This window comes from Macrobrachium nipponense, chromosome 4 (assembly GCF_015104395.2).
Source record: "Macrobrachium nipponense isolate FS-2020 chromosome 4, ASM1510439v2, whole genome shotgun sequence".
Classification (NCBI taxonomy): domain Eukaryota; kingdom Metazoa; phylum Arthropoda; class Malacostraca; order Decapoda; family Palaemonidae; genus Macrobrachium; species Macrobrachium nipponense.
Window position 1 is genome coordinate 48,447,199 of NC_061100.1, and position 20,614 is coordinate 48,467,812.

The window sequence follows — 20,614 nt, forward strand, 5'->3', positions numbered from 1 at the left end:
ATTCTAGACTTCTTGGTCTCAAACGACCTAATCAGATCATGCAGATCCTTATTGTTTCCCAAATCTAGGCCTCTATTCCTAAAGACGGCCGATAGCATACTTCTATAGCCCTTTATCGTGGCTACGGAGAGCTGCGATTCTTCCCTCAGAAATAACAGAAAATCAGCTATTTCTGTTACAGAGGTACTGGAGGAGGACAACTTCTTTGACTTACACCACCTTCTAAAAACTTCCCACTTGGATTGGTAAACCCGGATAGTGGAAGTTCTCGGGCTCTAGCGATCGAGCTTGCTGCTTTACTAGAAAAGCCTCTCGCTCTGACAAGTCTTTCGATAGTCGAAAGGCAGTCAGAGCGAGAGCGGGGAGGTTTTGATGAAACCTCTCGAAGTGTGGCTGTCTGAGAAGATCCCTCCTTTGTGGAAGGGATCTGGGGAAGTCTACTATCCACTCCAGTACCTCTGGAAACCATTCTTGAGCTGGCCAAAAGGGGGCTATCAGGGTCATTCTTGTCCCCTTTGAAGTCACAAACTTCCTGAGTACTTGTCCTAAAGAATCTTGAATGGGGGAAATGCGTAAACGTCTACCTGAGACCAATCTAGTAGGAAGGCGTCTACTGCTAGAGCTCTGGGATCTTCTACTACTGAACAGAAGACTTCCAGTCTCCTCGAGAGGAACGTGGCAAAAAGGTCGACATGAGGAGTTCCCCAAAGAGACCAGAGCTTTGAGCAAACTTCTGAGTGGAGGGTCCACTCGGTATGAAAGGACCTGGTTCCTCCTGCTCAGACCATGTCCGCTCGTACGTTCCTTACTCCCTGAACGAACCTCGTCAAGAGCGAGATGTTCCTTTGGGATGTCCACAACAGCAGTTCTCTTGTGAGTTCGTAAAGGGCATACGAGTGAGTACCTCCTTGCTTCCGAATGTATGCCAGAGCGGTTGTATTGTCCGCATTCACTTGTACTATTTTGTTGCATACTAGCGGTTCGAAGCTCTTTAGAGCTAGGTGTACCGCTAGCAGTTCTTTGCAGTTTATGTGCCAGGACACTTGAAGAGCATTCCAAGTGCCTGACACTTCTCTCTTTCCCAAAGTTGCTCCCCAACCTTTTTCCGACGCGTCGGAAAACAATACAAGGTTTGGGCTCTGTATTTCCAGGGAAGTACCTTTGTTTTCCCTCAGTGGGAGTAACCACCATTCTAGATGTCGTTTTATCAGATCTGGAATGGGAAAGAAGTCCGAGAGGAGTCCTGTCTTCATGTTCCACGAACTTCTGAGGAAGAACTGAAGAGGACGGAGATGAAGTCTTCCTAGATGAAAGAACTGCTCGAGCGAGGAAAGGGTCCCTAACAGGCTCAACCATTCCCTCGCCGAAGTCCGTTCCTTCCTTAGGAAGAGAGACTATTTCTAAACCTCTCGCTAGTCTCTCTTGAGAAGGAAATACTCGAAAACCCCGAGAATCCATCCGAATCCCCAGATAGACCAAGTTCTGGCTGGGGATCAGTTGGGACTTCTCGAGGTTCACGAGTAATCCTAAAGTCTTTATTAGGTTTAGTGTCACAGTCAGGTCCTCCAAACACTGTTCCTCTGACTTTGCTCTGATAAGCCAGTCGTCTAGGTATAGAGATATACTGATTCCTTTCAGGTGAAGGTATCTCGCCACATTTTTCAAAAGGTTCGTGAAAACCTGAGGCGCCGTCGACAGGCCGAAGCACAAGGCTCTGAATTGGAAGATCCTTCCCCCCGTCATGAAACGGAGGTACTTCTTCGACGAAGGATGGATCGGGACGTGAAAATAGGCGTCCTGGAGATCCAGAGACACCATCCAATCCCCCTGGCGAAGAGCCGCCAGGACTGAAGCAGAGGTTTCCATGGCGAACTTCTGTTTTTGAACAAACTTGTTCAGAGCGCTGACATCCAGAACTGGTCTCCAGCCCCCCGAGGCTTTCGCAACCAAGAAAAGACGATTGTAAAACCCCGGGGAGCTTTGATCCAGCACAAGTTCTATAGCTCTCTTGTCCCACATCTGATCCACCATTTGTTGAAGAGTATCTTTCAACACAGGGTCCTTGTAATTGGCGGACAATTCCCTCGGAGTTGACGTCAGGGGAGGATTGTCCAGGAAAGGAATGAGATATCCCTTCTGAAGAACCGACATCGACCAAGGGTCTGTGTCGATGTGAGTCCAGGCCTCCGCAAATCCCCGGAGCCTGGCACCTACTGGTGTTTGGAGGAGCGCCACTTCACTTTCCCCTTTTAAAGGGGCGGAACGAGGCTCGACCTCTCTTCTCGGTCGTTTTCCTTTTAGCGGAAACTCTAGTGGGAGGGCCACCTCGAAAGGGCCGAACAGGAGTAGACGCCACTTTCTTTTCTCCCACCATCACTGGTCTCTTCTTCCTGGACGATTGCAGGAGAAGATCCTGAGTCGCTTTCTCCGTCAGAGATCGGGAAATATCCTTCACCAACTGTGACGGGAAAAGAAAATCAGATCTAGGGGCGAATAACAAAGCTGCTCTTTGTGAATGCGACACTGCTTTCGTCAAGAAAGCGCTAAACACAGATCTCTTCTTCAAGAGACCTGCTCCAAATAAGGAAGAAACTTCCCCTGAGCCGTCTTGCACCGCCTTGTCAATACATGACAAAATTGCCAGGAGTACATCCGGTTCTAGCCCTTCAGGGGCATGAGCCTTCTTGGACATCACCCAAGGGACCAATCTAGAAAGTTAAAGACTTCTAGAATGTGAAATAGTCCCTTGAGGAGATGATCCAACTCTGAAAAGTCCCAAGTAATGTTAGCCGTGTGAAGGCTATGTCTCCTGGATGCGTCTACCAGACTGGAAAAGTCAGCTTCAGCTGAAGCTGGGAGAGTGAGACCCATATTCTCCCCAGTCTGGTACCAAATCCCTTACTCTTGCCCGTAAGTCTTAGGGGATGCATGCAAAAAGGACTGTCCTAACTAGCTCTTTCTTAGTTAGCATCCAGTTATCCAGCGATTGCAGAGCTCTCTTCATAGAAATCGTCGGTCTCATCTTCAAGAAAGCCGACGATTTCGGAGTCTTCGAGCATGAAAACAGTGAACGAGGCGAAGGAGGAGCGGCAGGGATCAATGCATCTCCGTATTCCTGGAGAAGGAGAGCTGTCAAAACTTTGTAGTTCGACAGTCCTTCTTTACCGTGAGACTCGTCCTCTGATTCCTCTTCCATAATCGGATCAGTAGGAGAGGCCACTTCCCGTTCCGGGTCTTCCAGTCCAACCACTCTCTCTACTGGAGACAAACTCCTAATAGGAGAGGGGCTAAGAGAGTGTATAGAGCTCCTATGCTTGACTGGCTCTTCGTACTTGGCTGGCTCCTCGCGCTTGGCTGGCGCCTCGCGCCTCGCGCCTGGCTGGTCGCCTCGCGCCTGGCTGATTCCTCGCGCTTGGCTGGCGCCTCGCGCCTGGCAGGATCCTCGCGCTTGGCTGGCGTCTCGCGCCTGACTGACTCTTCGCGCTTGGCTGGCGCCTCGCGCCTGACTGGTGCCTCGCGCCTCTCAAAAGTCTCGCGCCTGACTGACGCTTCGTGCCTTGTTGAAGTTTCGCGTCTTCCTAGTGCCACATCCTTGCGTGACAGATGCTTGTCTGGAGCCTCACGCTTGGCTGAATGCTCACGCCTGGTTAATACCTCGCGCTCGGCTGAAGTTGCTGATCTGGCAGACGTATCCCATCTGGGAGAATCCTCTGGTCTGTAATGCGTTTCTCGCTTGTCTGACTCTTTAACCTTAGAGGACGCTTCTCGTCTGTAGGACGCCTCGCGCTTGGCTGGCGCGACGCGCTTGCCTGGCGAATCAAAATCTTCCCACGAGTCTCTATCTGAGTTCTCAAAAGACTCACGTCTCACAGGAGCCTCACTCCTGGTGGGAGAAGGAAGACGAGTCTTCTTGACCGGCAGTCTGACGTCTTTCTTACGAGGAGGATCCTTCGAAAGGACTCCTACTAAGGCGGACAGCTGTTCCTGCACCGCCAAAATGATCCTCTTGGACGCTTCTCCTGCGTCTTCTTGAACGGGAGAGGGAGACCTCGAAGGCGTGTTGCCCCCATCATGGGAAGGCAAAACCCTCTTCGCCTTCTTGATAGAAGGAGGCGCTTCTTCCGAAAAGCGTTCTGGGCTTGAATCCAAAACAGGATCTCTCCAGTGCCTTTTCAGGGGCCTGGACAAGTCCGAATCCTTCCACCCTCGTTTAGGAGGGAGAAGCGGACGAAGAGAAGCACTCTCTGAGGACGCTTTTCGATAGCGGTCCTGCGCAGGCTGTCTATATACAGCACCTGCTGAAGGGACGCCTGACCGGGGGGAATTCTCCACAACCTCCGTACGGCTTTCGACTTTCCTTCTCCTCTGGGCTTGGGAGCTTGGAAGAGGTCTAGGCCTGGGAGCGTCGCAGAGACGGTCAGACGCCCCCTCCACAACACTGGGGACACTCACTTCACTAAAATCACTTTCACAGTCCTTACCTTTCATGGTAGCCATTTTTGATCTCATCCTGTGAAGCGTAGCCTTCAGATCAGCAATTTCCGATGCCGAATCTGAATGTACGGCCAGTGAGGGTCCTGATACAGAATCATAAATAAGAGAAGAGTTAGAATTATCCAAAGGCTCAATAGGCCTTGTACTACTACCCGCCATCTTAGATGCAGCCCTTCTGACTCTATCCCTTTCTAACTTCTTCAAGTAAGAAGTTAGATTCTTCCATTCCTCAACATTCAACCTCTCACACTCATGACAGGTGTTAGAAATAGAACAATCAAAACCCCTACATTTGCGACATACAGTGTGAGGATCAACCGAAGCTTTCGGTATCCTCACCTTGCAGCCTACATTCACACACATTCTCACACAAACACTTGAATCAGACATTCTGAAGAAAAATCAAAAAGCAAGTCCAAATCCAGTCCACAGTAGCGAATGCCAAAACAACGATCCAGATACGTCACCAAAAGTCCACAATAAGATGATCAATTGCTTAGAAAAGCGAATTCCAGTCAAGAGGAGGCAGCAACGATGTTGATACCACCGGCGACAGAAAATATATGAGTAGAAAACGGGAATGGTTCCTAGTCCTGCCGCCCAGGGCAGGCCGGTAGATCACCTGACCTACCTGTAGCGAGTGGCGCGAAATTTGAATTTCTGTCGAGGACGACGGAGTCTTAGCTATGTATATATCTGACAGGTAAGTTGATTGTATGAAAAGGAGCTTTTTGGGGGCATCCCGCCCAGGCAGCAGTGTGCCCATGCACTCTGCATGTGTCACAGAAACTTTTGCTAAAATCAGGCCTGGGCCTGTTGTTTCTGTTCCAACGGCCGTTATTTTTGTTATTATGGTTGGGTAGTCCATTTGGAGGAGGGCAGAAGCGGGCTGAGGAGGATCTACCTTTGAGAGGCACTGCTCGGTGGTGTGACCTGGTTTGTTGCAATGCCCACACACAGGTTTCTGAGGAATGTTATTGGGGTGCTGGGTTGGCCAAGAGGTGGCAGCAGGAGTGAGGGGGAGAGCAGGACGTATCTTCTTATTTAAAGAACTCTGCAATGGATGGTGGGTATCATAGGCATCTGCCCATTTACAGCATTCCAAAAGAGTCTTACGGGACTTGTCCACCAAGTGGATGGCAAGATTGGGGGGGGGGGGGGGGGGGGGGCCGTAGGCAAGAAAGTCCTCTAACTGGAAGAGTTCTAAAACCTCCTCAACGGATGTTGCGTTGGAGGCCTTCATCCACCTACGGAGTGCCGGTGCCTTCTTGGCTGCCCACTCTGTCCACGTCTGGTTAGCCTCCTTGGGCATAGTCCTCCATTTTTGCCTCCACCGGTCTGGGGTCAATTCGTAAGCCCCAAGGATTGACTCTCGGACGAAGGCGAGATCATCTCGCTCATTCGGGGGAAGGGCCTCGAATGCAGTCCGCCCTTTGCCAGCGAGATGCTTGCCAAGGAGGAGGGCCACTTCCTGAGGGGTTGGATTGAAGTTCCCGAACACCTGCTCGACATGATCGAGCCAGGTGTCGGGTTCATTATCGTCCCAAGCCCTAATGAGGCCGCCCTTGCTGTGGAGGTGAGAGGGCGCAGGAGGCGTGGGACTCGGGGGTGCCAGGGTGGCACTCTGGACTGCCATAGCCAGTTCATGTGCCCTTTCTTTCTCCCTTTCATCAGCTTGAAATTCTGTTTCAGCTGCTTCTCTTCTTTCTTGCACTTCTCTTTCAGCCGCTTCTCTTCTTTCTTGCACTTCTCTTTCAGCAGCTTGTGCTTCTCTTTCAGCCGCTTCTCTTCTTTCTTGAGCTTCCCTCTCCTTCTCCCGTTCGGTTGCTCTCTCTTGGGCTGCTTCCTTCAGCTTATCATTCACCCAGTTGATTAGCTTTGTGCTCTCCAGCCCCAGGGCTCGTCCAGCTTCTGTGAAGGCCTTAGCCTCCTCCAGTGCTGCGTTATTGGCCATCTCCTTAGCCGTAAAACGCTAGTAGACTAGCCTGAGAATAATAGGGTGGAAAGTGGTTGCAAAAATCAACAAATGTCGCCAGAGGTATGTGGAAATGCTCGACGCAGACTTGGCAAGATGACCTTAAATCCCTGCAAACACATTTACTACTGGTGCGTTGCACGGCGGAAAACTCATGCCGTAGAATCTCTGTAATTTACAGTTCGGCAGAGAACTCGACGCCAGTAATGGATTTGGTAATAAATTTCGTAAAATAGAACGAACGACCCTGGAAATTCACGGAATATTAACAAGAAAAGGTAGCAAAGGATTTCGTAGGGGCGGAAACTCGACACCAATATGGATTTGTATGGTAAAAGGGAAAATAAAATTTCAGTCACGAAATTCACGGAATCCTCACGTGAAAAGGTAGCAAAGGGATGTCGTAAAGGCGGAAATTCAACACCTGCACGGATTTGTAAGGTAAAAGGGAAAAATAAAAATCTGGTCACGAAATTCACAGAAACTCAATGTGACACGTGACAAAGATGTCGTAAATGCGAAACCTCAACGCAATTACAGTTTTGTAAAAAGAAAAAAAATCTGGTCACGGAATTCACGGAATCCTCACGTGAAAACGTGGCTAATACAGTTAATAATAAAAATAATGGATATGGGATCTCTCTTTTTTGTTTTTTAATAGATATCATCTCGAGGATGGAGACGGGAATTAATAAAATATATTCTTTTCTTTGCTACCAAGGCAAATCCCTTGAACCTAGCTTTGCTCAGAAGACCCAGGATAACCTCTCTAACGCTATAAAATACACTGCCTTTTTTTCCCACCCCAGTTCTTTTCTCGCTCTCGCGAACCTAAAACCCTCCTGTCCGCGAACTTAAAACCCTGGAGAATGTAGATGCATGCGGCCTGTCTAGACAACGATACGGGAGAATGAGTCACAATGGTTTCAAGGCTGTGCTGGTACTACGCTCAGGATAACGTGCCTTTGTTCGAGCTGCAAAAGTATTTGCCCTTATTTGGTTACTTTCTGCACAGACAACAATGGAAAGAAAACATTTACCTTTAATTTTACTTATCCTAACATTAAGAATGTTTTACGCTAACACTTTGTTTTCCCTTTTCTGACTTATTGACTCATCTTATCCTATGTTAATGGATGGAGCGGGATCGCTGATAGGTTTCGGGTCACGTGGAAGGAGGATTTAAAGATCCTATCCCGTTTAGACATGTGAGGTTTGCCAGCAAGAGAGAGAGAGAGAGAGAGAGAGAGAGAGAGAGAGAGAGAGAGAGAGAGAGAGAGCTAGTGCGCTTTGTTTCACGTAAAAAAAATAACACACGAAAATACCTTTACAACGCGGGATTCGCGATTAACTAGCAATTCACGATATTTTCGTTTTGAACCTTACTCCCTAACCTCTGTTCCTCATGCAATGGCACATAGCATTAAAATTTCTCTCTCAATCTGGGGTTTATCAGCCTACACGTGGTCTCTTTTCTATTGCTATAAAGGCAGTCAGATTTTATATATCCCTAACTAGAATAACTAGTTCTACACGCATATTGGAAAATAAAATAAAATTTACCTTATTCCTGTTGTGGAGAATTTGGAAACATTGCTTTAGCTTGCTCACAAAAATATTAAGGAATTCGAATTCGTTTCTTTCGTGATTTTAGCTTAACAATCGCTACAGCAAAATCCTGGCAAGGTCGCCATTATTCAAAATTCCACCTTGTCTCCTCCCAGAAAATACAGTTACATTGAAAATTTAGGCCTTGACTAGAGGACGAGGGGTTTGAACAAGAAAAAAAAAAGGTTGAAAACTAAACTTCCCAGGCATAAGGCCAGGGTTACTGAAGAGGGAGGAATTTACATAAAAGCTGGACTCTAGTTTTAAAAGCACTGTATTTACATAAATTTACAGAGGTCCAGGAAACACAAGGCCACGTGTTTAGAAAAAATGCGCAATGGAGCAAAATTGCAAGCTTCGAAGGACTTCCAAGTTCTACCACAGCCAGGCACAGCGTTTGTCTGCAAGTAGAGGGGAATAGGCGTAAGGCAGGGGCACACGAGGGTGAACTTTACTCACTGTTTTCTATCAATCAAAAGGCCACTCAAGGGGAAATGAAATGACTGGGAAATTTACACAGCAGAAACTATTTCGTGGGTTTAATTCACTAGGGGAATGTTACTAGTATCACAGGGGAGTAATTACAGAATTGAGCCCAGATGGCGAAGGGGAATGAAACATTGCACAAGTCGCCTTGGAAAATGAAATGAAATACAGACAAAGATAAAACAATTCCCTGGTTGAAATGGAATTTCCCTTACAGTACCTTTTAGTGAGGATGCTGGATGTCTTCTTCTCTAAGTCTGGACACTATGGACTTTAAAAATATACTTGGGCTTCCCAAAGCATGGGAAAGCAGGCCCAGGAGGGGGGGGGGGCCAGCGGCGTCTGGTAAAGGGCCAGTGGTCTGACCTAGCCGAGGTCTCGTAGTCTTCTGAGAGCTCTCTCCTGGATTCAAGGCCTTTTCAAGCTTTCTCCTAGATAGCTCCTCCTACTATGCCTGCAGGGGATATTCCAACAACCAATGGGAGAAGAGGATAGCTTTTCAAAAGAAAAAGGAGAATGGATTCCTCCAAAGTCGAAGGGGCAACTCGTATAGATACATTAAACTTGGGTTAAAGATTATTTCTTTCCTTGTTTCTAGCTAAAATCTTATGTTTTTTTTTTTTTTTTTTTTTTTTGTGCTCTATCAGTCCTCCAATTCGACTGGGTGGCATTTATAGTGTGGGGTTCCAGGTTGCATCCTGCCTCCTTAGGAGTCCATCACTTTTCTTACTTTGTGCGCCGTTTCTAGGGTCACACTCTTCTGCATGAGTCCTGGAGCTACTTCAGCGTCTAGCTTTTCCAGATTCCTTTTCAGGGATCTTGGGATCATGCCTAGTGCTCCTATGATTATGGGTACGATTTCCACTGGCATATCCCATATCCTTCTTATTTCTGTTTTCAGATCTTGATACTTATCCATTTTTTCCCTCTCTTTCTCTTCAACTCTGGTGTCCCATGGTATTGAGACATCAATGAGTGATACTTTCTTCTTGACTTTGTCAATCAACGTCACGTCTGGTCTATTTGCACGTATCACCCTATCCGTTCTGATACCATAGTCCCAGAGGATCTTTGCGTGATCGTTTTCTATCACTTCCTCAGGTTGGTGCTCGTACCACTTATTACTGCTAGGTAGCTGATGTTTCTTGCACAGGCTCCAGTGGAGGGCTTTTGCCACTGAATCATGCCTCTTTTTGTACTGGTTCTGTGCAAGTGCCGGGCATTCGCTTGCTATGTGGTTTATGGTTTCATTTTTCGTATTGCACTTCCTACATATGGGAGAGATGTTATTTCCGTCTATCGTTCTTTGAACATATCTGGTTCTTAGGGCCTGATCTTGTGCCGCTGTTATCATTCCTTCAGTTTCCTTCTTTAGCTCTCCCCTCTGTAGCCATTGCCATGTGTCATCGCTGGCTAGTTCTTTAGTCTGTCTCATGTATTGTCTGTGCATTGGTTTGTTGTGCCAGTCCTCTGTTCTGTCTGTCATTTTCCTGTCTCTGTATATTTCTGGGTCTTCGTCTACTTTTATTAGTCCTTCTTCCCATGCACTCTTTAGCCACTCATCTTCACTGATTTTCAGATATTGCCCCAGTGCTCTGTTCTCGATGTTGACGCAGTCCTCTATACTTAGTAGTCCTCTCCCTCCTTCCTTTCGTGTTATGTATAGTCTGCCGTATTTGCTCTTGGGTGTAGTGCTTTGTGTATTGTCATATGTTTCCTGGTTTTCTGATCTATGCTGCGGAGTTCTGCCTTCGTCCATTCCACTATTCCTGCGCTGTATCTGATTACTGGCACTGCCCATGTGTTTATGGCTTTTATCATATTTCCGGCGTTGAGTTTTGACTTGAGTATCCCCTTGAGTCTCTGCATACATTCTTTCCTGATCGTGTCCTTCATCTCTTGGTGTTTTATATCCCCTCCTTCCATTATTCCCAGGTATTTGTATCCAGTCTCATCTATGTGTTTGATGTTGCTCCCATCTGGTAGCTTTAGCCCTTCAGTTCCCGTTACTTTGCCTTTTTGTATGTTGACTAAAGCGCATTTTTCTATTCCAAACTCCATCCTGATGTCCCCAGATATTATTATTATTATTATTATTATTATTATTATTATTATTATTATTATTATTATTATTATTATTATTACCTTTTTGTCTATCACAGTCCTCCAATTTGACTGAGTGGTATTTATAGTGTGGGGTTCCGGGTTGCATCCTGCGTCCTTAGGAGTCCATCACTTTTCTTACTATGTGCGCCGTTTCTAGGATCACACACACTTCTGCATGAGTCCTGAAGCTACTTCAGCCTCTAGTTTTTCTACATTCCTAATTATTATTATTATTATTATTATTTTGTGGAGGTCTCATCTCAAATTCCACAACAGTTGCTGGGACCAAGGCCAAGAAAGCAAGAGAGACAAGGTCTACCAAATTGGGTGGGGTCGCCACTTCCCACCTAGTGTAGCTACGTAGGCGATGACGTATCTTAGAGGTGCCTGCTCATTACAGCAATTCACCTGCTGACGCAATAAGGAGGTAGACAGAATTCCAACTACATGGGGGATTTGGGGGAAGTGAGCAGACCTTGATGGGACTAAGTTGTTTTCCACTTTCTTGATATGTATTCACATTGTTTCTACTTTACAAATAATTCAGTGTATGTAATGCATCCACATAATAAACCAGTCTGTAGTTCATGCGTTAGATCTACATCAATGCAGGACGGGATTATAAAAAGAGAATCCGTTTTGTTTAACTCTAGGTTTCGACTCTGTAGCCTTCTGTTTGCTGCACCAAGAGATGAGTATTGCTAAGTGTCTATTAAACATCATAGAAATAATTACCTATTCACGATATAGTAAATCTTGCCACGGGTCTTCTCGCTTGTATACAAAGTGGCAAGCCGTAGCACAAATGCAGTCTAGCAACCACGAGGACGATTCCATATCTTGCTGGCCATTAAGGCCTAGACTGTTAGTAACTTACTGCCCATTATATCATGTTTGCGTCACGAATGTTTTTTGGAACCTTTTTTTGTGGTTTTCTCGCATCGGTGACTTCATTTTGCTCTATAATCTCAAAACTATTGAACTTAGGTACTCAATAATACTGGCAAAAATTAGTACTAAATAATACCTGCAAATATTAGGCGGGGAGTACACTTCCCAACTTTAACTTTTATCAGATGCTTCGATTAATGGGTGTTCCCGAAAAACCGTGTTTCATCATCGGCTCTGAATCCCTAAGTAGTAAGAGCTCCGTGCCTTAAGTTTTCCCAGGGAGGCTACCGCCTAACTTACCAGCTAATTTGACCAATTTCCCGACCCATTTCATTGCCCATCTGATGCTGCCCCTCTTTAAATTTTATCGAAGAGAATTGCTAAACTATCTAGGGTATGTTACAATAATTGATATTTCTAGAATTGAGTTAATAAATGTAACTACGTAAAGATGTAAGTCCTACGTCATTTTATAAAGTATTATCACGCCTAGTTTGTAATCGGCGTCTGTAAACATAAGATTGGATACCAATAAACAGGTCATCGCAACGCGTTTCCGTTCTGCCCAACTTTATTAATGATTATTAATTGATTGGAACCCCAATAATATAACAGGATAGTGCTCAAGTTCTATGACTGTTTCATTACTGCTTGCGGTTATTGTCTCTAAATGTATGTTTTAAAAAAAAAGGGGGGGGGCGGGCTAAAGTTCGCCTATATTTGACTGATCTAGTTCTCTTCGTTCAAAAAATGATGTCCTCTGCAACAAACAATGAAATCAAATGAAACTGGCAAACTTTCAAATAGAATATAATAGAATATCCGAAAACACAAGCAGAGGACAAAATAAAAACAAATGCTCTGTGAATGATGATATATCGGCGAACTGTAATTCACGACAAAACTTTGCTGTTATTACATGACAGGGATGTTATCGGCATTTAGTCAGAAACATCTTACTAACAGACGGTAATATAGCAATATTTCGGAAAACCAAACACGTCGTATTTTCTCAACAAAGAGGCGTCTAGAACACAATTTTACGGGAATAATTTGGAGGACGCACACCTGATAATATATATATCTTTTTCTTTATAATCCGCGACTCTCCGTCGTCTCAAAATAATGTCCAGCTCAAGGCAGAATCCTTTTTAAGCCAAATAATATTTGGCCTTGCCATTGGAGCTAAAGAACAAAATATGTGACTAATAACGTATAAGTACTCTCTCTTGTTTTGATGTGTACTTAAATGTTTGTATATACTTTATTTTTTTATTATTTTTTTTTCTTTAGGCATAACTTAATTACAATGTAGATATAAACAATATTACTGTATTACCATGTACTCAAATGTCTGACGCCAATGGGCGTAATAAATTGATTAAAACAAAATCTCTCTCTCTCTCTCTCTCTCTGCTCTGCGCGCGCGCGTGTGTGTAAGCCTATAAAAACTGGTGACTCGGACTCTGTTAAAGTCTGTTTAGGTTCAACCAGGATCCTGGGTTCAACACTCAAGTTAGTCAGTCTGCGAAGGTCTCAAGACGCATTTTAGTCTCGGAAGATTCCCTAATTTTCTTGTAAAATGTCTTTGTACGTTTAGTCATTGGAAGGATTCTCTCTTGTACAACTGATGTTTGTCACAGAAATGAGTCATTTCCTGTATCTACTGCCGGCCATAATAAAAAAATCCTCGTTCTCGTTATCGCTATCAAAATGTCCGCTAAGCCCACGCGGTTCCAGTAATATTTTGGCCCCCGATAAATCGTTCGTTAGTTTGAAGGCTCGAGCCGAGTTATGCAGTACCCGAATATGTTGCTTTGTCTTTCCAATTATTTTTCCATTTGAATGGCATATATCTCCTTTCTAGAGAATGAAAAGGAACCCTAAAGGGAATGCCGAAAACAGGGTCCAATGAAACTACACGTGGCACGCAGGGCAGATTTCTACTGCCCTTCCTCTCCCCGAGAGAGAGAGACAGTACAAAGAGACACACCCGTAACTATGACTCACAGTCTTTATGCTTAAGGGGTTTGGGAGATGAAATTATCGATGTGCATGGCAGTAGTGAACATTATATGACAAATATTAAGGAAGACGACAAGGTGAACGAACCACTTACTCTAAACAATAAATATGAATCTTGTATGCAAGCGACATTAAAAGGTAGACAGCGTCAGAGGTGATTCGGCGAATGTGTTTTTTGTTTTTTTCTTTTTCTCCCAAGTCCGTTCCCGACTCGATATAGGTAGGAAGAGTTGCCTAGTGTCTAGTTTTGTGCCTGATTTCGTTACGAAGTCGTAATGGTTTGGTACTTTTCATTTTTCCTTATAAGTTTATCAAGCCATTCATAGTAATAAAGGTATTCGAACTGTAGCGCTCATCTATACAGCAAATAAAGCAGCAGTGTTGACAGGCCTGTGAACACAGTAATCCGTTAATAATATAGTTGATTTTTATCATTTACTAAAATTCGTTTCGTGAGACGCACGAATCTTCAATGTCATAATAAAGGATAAACTATCTGTAAACATAAAAGATCGACTTCATAGTGAAGATCAACATGACGGAGTATATCTTGGTTCTAGAAGACTGAAGGTGCTACTTTTATGTATTAATAAGATAATAATATGAGAGATAGTGTCTCGAGCTAATGTGAGCCAGTGAAACCTTTCATATTGAGTTTTTCTGTCCTTCGGACAATTCTCTCTTTTTCTTCACTCTGAGTTAGATAAATGGGATATGAATAAAATACGAAGTCTGAGCTGTCCTGGAAATGCGACTTAGTCAATGAATCCATACTGTGAAAAATTTCAAAGTAACATCGTGACTTCATGGAACACCTCTTCTAACTAATCTACTGTTGCTGGGAATTAGTCCCCTCTCCCTCACCCTCAGCCTTCCCCCTCCCCACCCCTCTCTCTCTCTCTCTCTCTCTCTCTCTCTCTCTCTCTCTCTCTCTCTCTCTCTCAATGTTTTCACGTAAGAGGCTGTTGCTAATATGGAAAGAAAAAGAACCCGCATTTGATATTTGAACAGTATAAGCTGTGACTTCAGTCTGCATCGTCGAAATCTGTTTTGCTTGGCTACATTTTAAGGTCATATATTTTGTATTATCTTAAACAAAATTAAGGAATACGAGTAACATTTAGTTCAGGTTTCACGAACACATTACTTTCGTATTGTGAATATCTATTTGTTCGATATTGGCTACGTTTGCATGTGAATATAGCTCCGGTTCTTGTTGCTGCTGTCTGTTATATCCAAAACTGGTAACACTTGAAGATGAGCCAAAATGGGATGATGCGCTAACTTGAGTTAGTGGAACATTGCAGAATATTTACGCTAATAATAAGCCTTTGATGACTTATGAAACCGATGTTTAATTACTCAATATCGATTATTATTATTAAAAGTTATGATGCCGATGGTGTTGCTGTGTTCTTTTCATGTTGTATTTTTATTCAGAGATTATCAGAACCGAGAGTTATTGGTTTAAATTCAAGGTCACTTCTATGGCAGGTGTTATGAGTGAACATAGTGTCTGCTGGTTGCAGATTCTCTTAGGTTTTCGAAAACGGAAGTACGAAGATTGGCAATGTAGGTTAGAAGCAAAATTTTAATTGACAAATGGATTTTGGCCGCACTTGCTTCATCGTATACTGTTTTTACTAGCATAACTCTCTCACACATATCTATAAGTATGTGTAGCTTTGTGTGTGTTCAAATTTACAGTAGATAAATTGTCAGCTAAAGAATTTCCGTAAGGGATGACAGTTTTAATGCTGTTTCTTCTCTTGCAAAAATAGTTTTCTGTAGTCATAATAGTCAAGGAGCTTTGGTATTATTTACAATTAACTTCACATAAACTCAATTGAATCTCTCGTCGATCAGCCTTTGACGCGTTTTACTGCTCACATTCCATGTAATCAATCCCACGAGATCTCAGTCCCTCTCTTCCTGTTGGGGCTGAAGTTAGACTTAATCGACCGCGGGAGTGTCACTATTCATCTCAGCGGTTATTTTTTATTTCATCCCCTTCTCACAGTGCTCCCCCTTCCTATTGGGGCTGAAACTTGGACTTAAAGGCCATTGGGAGTGCCACTATTCATCTCAGTATCTTCAAAAACTATGGATTAGACACTAATATCTCTAATTTTTTAATTCTTATGTCACCCCCTTTTAATCGGGACTAAACTTGGGTGTAAAGGGCATCAGAAGTCTCACTATTCATCTCAGAGACCTTGAAAACTATGGATCAGACACTAATATCTGTCATTTTCAGTTTTTTACTTGTCACCCCCTTTCCTCCACTTCTCACCTCCTGCTTCCTGTTGGCACTGAGCAAGGAATGAAAGGGCATCAGGAGTATCACTCACTATTCATCTCAGTGGTTTTGAAAACTATGGATGAGACACTAATATCTGTCATTTTAGGTTATTTTTACATGTCACCCCCTCCCTATCGGGGTTGAACTTGGACTTGAAGGGCATCGGGAGTGTCACTATTCAACTCAGCGACCTTGAAAACTTTGGATTAGATACTAATATATGTCGATTTCAGTTACTTTTACATGTCACCACCTTTCCAGCTCCCTTCCTATTGGAACTGAACTTGGACTTGAAGGGTATTGGGAGTGTCCCTATTCATCTCAGAGACCTCAGAAACTATGGGTTAAACACTAATATCTGCTGTTTTCAGTTATTTTTACATGTCACTCCCTTTTCACCTCGTCCCTACTAGGGCTGAACTTGGACCTGAAGGGCATCAGGAGTGTCACTATGGATTAGACACTAATATCTGTCGTTTTCAGTTACTTTTATTTTCACCCCTTCCCACCCCCTTCAATACACCACCTCCTTTGGTGCCAGAGGTGTCTTACCCCCACAGTATTCTTTCCCAGATGCTAAGTTATATATATATATATATATATATATATATATATATTATATATATATATATATATTAAGTTTGGTCGAAATTGCTCAATGTATGTAAAAGTGTATGTGGCACATACACACACATATTAATACATTCATCCATATATATATATATATATATATATTATAATATATATATATATATATATATGGGAAATGTGACTAAGGACAAATTTAAGAAAAATATTAGGAATTAGGACAGGGTATGCATAAAGAATGAAATAAAATTAGCTGGAGAAAGAATGATTGAGCCTGAGTTTCCAAGTATCTTGGAAAGTGTTACTCGGAAGCTTCTCTTCACATGCAACTTGATTAATGGCAGTAAGAAAGGTATTCGAACGAATGAGTCTAGTATGATTATTATTGCTAAACGGGCATAATCATGTAGAAGCAAGGAAATGGTTTCAAATGAAAACAAGAATTTGAGAATATTTGAAACCAGACAGGAATATTGTGTGAGAAAATAATGTGGAATGAGTGGTTAAGTGAATGAATAATGAAATATAGGTTTTAAAGGGAAGTACTGGGGCAATTTCAGAGAAAAGAGGGAGCTGGAGTGCCTGGACAGCAAAATAAAGCAATCAAGAAAATAAATGTCTGTAGTACAAGGATCTTAAGGTGAAACTGGGAGAAAACTCACAATTGCAAAAAAAAAAAAAATATTATTTAAGAGAGGTTGGACAGCAATATAGATGAAAGCAGGCAGAAACAGATGTAAAGTAAAACTGTATTGTTCTCTAGTCCTAGGAAGCTTTCTAGCACCCTTGGAACAACATTGATGTCTATGCCTTTCCTCTGATCAACCACCTACAAAAGGTCATTAACAGGCTCATTAGGTCCCAGAAGCTAAGATTGAAATAGATGACTCCAATGTGGCCTCAAGCAAAGTGATATGCAGATCTATTCCACCTGCAAGTGGAAGTTATGATAGAACTACCTCCCACCCCCACATTGTTGAGACAAACACAGCAGGTAGTACCATCAAGCAGTAGTCTCCCTCTGACTTCACAGCTTGAGGCTGTCAAGCAGCTCCTCAGAATTAAGGAACTTTCTGAAGATGCTGCAGATGCTGTCATCTCTTCAGAGTATACCAAGGGAAACAGATGGTCTTCCACTGTTGGTGTTATGTGATGGGTCTTAATCACCTCAAGAACACTGAAGGAAGTGACAGACTTTCTCACTTTCAGTCACACAAGTGTTCTGACCTCAGGGCATAGACCTCTCCCCTTCTTGGGAACTGTTGTCCATGATCAGGTTCTTTGAAAAGAAGTGTCCTCCACAAGAGTTGAGACTCCTTAAATGGGATGTGACTTAAGTCCTCAATAGTCTGAGGTATCCTTCCCATGAGCCCCTTAATAAAGAATAGACAGCCTAAAGACTGTGTTCTTATGGGCCTTGAGACAAAATGGTTGGTGAACTGTATGCACAGTCATACATTGTATGCCATACCCATGGGTGGTCCTCCCTGGCCTTAACATTCATCCTAGAACTCGTGGCAAAGACCCATGACCATCATCCCTAGACCTGAAGTTCAAAAGCTTTTCTATCTGCTTACTGAAGGGTTTTGTAGAGGATGACAAATTTAAGATGCTCGTGTGTTCAGTGAGAGCCCTGAGAGCCTACCTTAAGCATACAGCCTCCATAGACCAACCTGTAGGATGCTATTCATCAGCACAGGGCAGGAGAAGAGAGATCTCGAAGAACACAATCTTCTCCTGGCTGATGGAGGTGATTCACAGGACACATGATACCATGAAAGATGATGGCCTTCCCCAAGGCAGGATGATGGCACACAACATAAGGGGCATATGACCATCAGTAGCTTTCAAGAACCACTCAGTCCTACAGGTCATGGGGCCATGGATCTGGAAGAAACATTCAACCTTCACTTTCTTCTACCTTAAGGACCTGGCAGACAAATCCTTAGACACCTTCATCTAGGGTCTGGTAGTCCTAGCCCAATAGGTGATATAGGAGCATTGAGTTCTTTGTGATCTCCACCCAAGAAGTAACAAGAGGACATCAGAATTGGCAGAGAGGGATTGGTGTGACTTGCTTTTTCTACAAAGACACACCTATCTTACTCCACTATGAGAGAATGGCCTCCCACCTCCGAGGAAGGCTCATCTGTAAAAGCGTAGGATCATATTTGCAGTGGAGCAAATACCAATTTCTACAGTAATTTGTATTTTTCTAAGCATATGAACTTATTATTTCATAGGTATCTTTCTACTACTTATACTTTCATAGGTATCTTTCTGCCCTCCTTGTACAACCCTATGAAGTTTCTATCTCTCCCCAGCTATGGAGTAGAGCGTAGTTGCGGACGAGCAGGTTTACTTAATGGTAGAGTAAGGCCAGCTCAGGTTATAGGTGACAGTATATTTACTTGTTAGGATTTTGTTTTTGAGATTATTCAGTTTGCCAAGCACGTGTAACTCCATCTATGAAAGCATAGGTTCATGTACTATCTAGGGAAAATACAAGTTACTTTGGAATTTTATATTTTATCACACCATCTAATCATTTGCCTGCCTCTTGACATTTTACCCCTGACAGGTTCCACCCAAGCCCTCTTCGCTCCTTCCTCATGCACACCACATACCCAAACCATCTGAATCTTGGCTCTCTTAACATAACAGTAATCTTTACTACCCCAGCACATCTAATTTCTCCACTTTCCTGCCCCTCATGTAGCAAGATCCCCAAAAACCATATCAACATTCTTATCGCTCCAGCTTCTAATACTTAGGTTCTTGAACAATAAACCATCATTGGTCTTATTAAGGCACAGTAGATCTTGATTTTCACTTTATTTGGCAGTCTTTAGTCACACACTATCCCAGACACCATTCCCCCATTTCCCTCAAGGTGTCAGTCAGTATAGTGTCACCAAGCTAGCACTGATGCCCATGGTTTTAGCCATATATTAACAGTCACACGTTGTGCATTAATTAGGTGATGAATGCCATTTACACGACATATGAGGAAAAGTCTTCACCAATTGTGGGTTTCATTTTTAATAAATTTCCCTAGAGGTAATAGTTGGACTCCAAACAAAGGTTTCTCAATGGATTTGTCATGTTTGAGGGTTACTTTGAAAAATTAGCGAGGATGACCCTTGTGAAAGTGTGGACTAGCTTCACAAGGGGCCAAAATCCAAAATGGCCACTAGGGGCTATCTTAAAAATTACTTTTTCTATGGTTTGGGCTACAGCATTGATCAACATATGCTTTTTGGGGTTTTTGGGGTCAAGGAATTCTTAATTGACATCAATTTTATGATCAGACCCTGTTATGACTAGGTTACTCAAGATGGCTGCCATCCGTCACGGTCTCGGTTACCTAAAAACTGAACGTGTTTTTCTTTTTTCAGGTGTACTTTTTTGCATGGCATGCATTGGTACCAGTGCACTTCATCTAGATCATTTAAAAATACCATCTGCATCATTTAAAAATACCATCTTTGTTGCTGATTGTACTTTGTTTTTACTTTCAGGTCTGCCTGCACCTTGCACCATTATGCACCTCTGCTGCACCTCGTAAGTGATGTGATGTGATGATGCAGATGAGTACCACTTAGAAGCTGTTCTTCCTGTAGTTACCCTTAAACATGAATGACTATGAATGTGTCCTGAAATGTGGGAAGCCTTGCAATGACACTGAAACTACGTATCTCTCCTGTTAAATGGGAAAGTTTAAACGAGAAGAGCAAAAATTGGACTGATCTTGATAAATTTGGCAATGTGCATAATGAAACTAACTGAAATAATGGACCAGCTGGTTATTATATGCATGATTCTTGTTACGTAACAGTATCATCAACATCCAACTTTCAAAAAGCCATTAAATGCAAAGAAAAGCACTGCTCCAGTCAGATTCTTGCATCAGAGCAAAGTAATGATGATGATAATCCAAAGTGTCTGCATTCTTCAGTGGGTGGACCTCTGCATGATAAAACAAAGTGTGTTTGGTGTATGGAAGGTGAAGATCTAAAACACCCTATCAAGCCAAAAGTAAGCTCTCTAGAATCAGCGCCAACTCAGCATGGTGAAGGCTCAAACGCCATCCTGTACTTATCCAAGGGGATAGGCAGTTGAGCGCTCATTTGTCACGA

General features: G+C 43.3%; 1 protein-coding gene across 2 annotated transcripts in view; it reads left to right on the forward strand.

Moving 5' to 3' along the window:
• The window catches only part of LOC135210920 (uncharacterized), a 304,637-nt gene that overhangs the window by 147,793 nt on the left and 136,230 nt on the right, over positions 1–20,614 (forward strand). The window contains exon 2 of one of the 2 annotated variants that reach the window (XM_064243882.1): positions 19,997–20,039. The exons of the other annotated variant lie outside the window; for it this stretch is intronic. The gene's annotated coding sequence lies outside the window, so the exon portion shown is untranslated. The remainder of the gene's footprint in view (positions 1–19,996; positions 20,040–20,614) is intronic. 2 annotated transcript variants of the gene reach the window in all.